The sequence below is a fragment of the Arachis hypogaea genome, chromosome 15 (genome assembly GCF_003086295.3).
Source record: "Arachis hypogaea cultivar Tifrunner chromosome 15, arahy.Tifrunner.gnm2.J5K5, whole genome shotgun sequence".
NCBI classification, from domain to species: Eukaryota; Viridiplantae; Streptophyta; class Magnoliopsida; order Fabales; family Fabaceae; genus Arachis; species Arachis hypogaea.
Genome location: NC_092050.1, coordinates 66,441,009 through 66,442,917, shown reverse-complemented (window position 1 = coordinate 66,442,917; position 1,909 = coordinate 66,441,009). Strand labels below are relative to the sequence as shown.

The 1,909-nt window shown below is 42.0% G+C and overlaps 1 non-coding gene across 1 annotated transcript; it reads left to right on the top strand.

Moving 5' to 3' along the window:
• The first annotated feature begins 795 nt into the window (after positions 1–795).
• LOC112752869 (small nucleolar RNA R71) lies at positions 796–902 on the top strand. Its single transcript, XR_003177279.1, has one exon. It is a non-coding gene; the product is annotated as a small nucleolar RNA R71 (small nucleolar RNA).
• The last annotated feature ends 1,007 nt before the right edge of the window (positions 903–1,909 follow it).

Below are 1,909 nucleotides of genomic sequence, written 5' to 3'. Positions count from 1 at the left end.
GCTGTCAGTAGGTTTGGGAATCTTCTCAGAGAGGTATCCCACTTGAAATTTTAGCCTCTTAATGGTGTCTCCCTGGTTTTTGATATTAGCTCGCACCTCCTCCTTGAACACCTTGTTCTCTTGGAGTTCCTTACATATGCCTTCAAGTAGGGTCTCAATCCTTGAGAGTCTATCTTCGGATGATGGTGAGTTAAGATTGGAGGGTTGAGAAGGGCCATTTTGGCTTTGGTATGGATGTTGAGATGTATTGTTAGGTGGGTGCTGATATGATCTCTGTGTGGAATATTGATAAGCTGCATTGTTGTTAGGGTTGTAGCGTCTCTGATCTTGGCCTTGATCTTGTTGATTTCCCCACCCAAAGTTTGGGTGGTTCCTCCAACCAGGATTGTAAGTTTTAGAGTATGGATCATGGTTTTGTCTAGATAAATTTCCAATGTAGTTGGCTTATTCCTGATCCCCTCTGCCTCTGTATTCACTCCTTCTTGAGCTGGTGATGAGGCAGTGATTGCTACTACTTGATTCCTCTCCATCTTCTTGGTAAGGTCAGCCAACTGCTTGGGGATCATCTTGTTTTGGGCCAGCAGTGCATCCACGTTATTTAGCTTCATGACTCCTCTAGTGTTGCCTCTTTCAGAAGCATAGAAGTAGTCATTCTCAGCTACAGTCTCAATGACATCTATGGCTTCTTCAATGGTCTTCTTCTTGTTCAGAGATCCCCTGGATGAGTGGTCTACTGCCTTCTTTGATTCATAAGAAAGACCTTCATAGAAAATGTGTAACTGCACCCATTCATTGAACATATCTGGCGGGCACCTTCTTGTTAAGTCTTTGAACCTCTCCCATGCTTCATAGAGAGTTTCACCATCTTGTTGCCTGAAGGTTTGTACCTCAGCTCTCAACCTGTTGATCCTTTGAGGAGGATAGAATCTCGCCAAGAATTTGTTCACCACATCTTCCCAGGTTGTTAAACTCTCCTTCGGGAAGGATTCCAGCCATTTAGATGCTTTGTCCTTGAGTGAGAAGGGAAACAGAAGCAGTCTGTAGGTGTCAGGATGAACACCATTAGACTTCACAGTATCACATATCCTCAAGAATGTGGTGAGATGTTGATTGGGGTCTTCTTGGACACTTCCTCCGAATGAACAGTTGTTCTGAACGAGGGTGATGAGCTATGGCTTTAGTTCAAAGTTATTGGCATGTATGGTTGGCTTTTAGATGCTACTTCCACAGTTTCTTGGGTTTGGGTTTATGTAAGATCCCAGAACCCTTCTCTCTTGTCCCGCATGATGCACTGGACCTTCTCTGCCATGGTTGTGAGCCTTTTCTTTATGATGGTTCTCGATATTCTTATCCATGTCTGGTTCAAAATACTCCCCTTCTTCCTCAGCACTAACGACTCTCTTTCCTCTTGCTTCCCTCCTTAGTCTAAGGAAGGTTCTCTCAGGTTCAGAATGAAAGGAAGTTGAAGCCCCGCTTCTTCTACCTGTCATACAACCAACAAGGCACAAGCAAGAAAGAGATAAATGCAGGAAGTATTCTTGTCAGAAATGCTGTTAGTGTGAATGATGCAATATATCAAACAGTTAGTGGGTTAGTGAACTGAATTGTAACAAATAAGAAAACACTACAAATGGGTAATGGGTAAAGGAAAGAAAATAACTACAACTGAAAGTAAATCACTCAAATGAAATTAAATCAAACAAAAGAAAAATGCTCAATCTAGGTAATCAACCAATTTAATCATTGTTGATACAAAATCAATCCTCGGCAACGGCACTATAAACTTGATGCACGGAAACTTGTCTCTCAACAAATTTTTCTTCGGCAAGTATACCGAATTGTTGTCAAGTAAAAACTCACAATAGAGTGAGGTCGAATCCCACAGGGATTGATTGGTCAAGCAACTTTA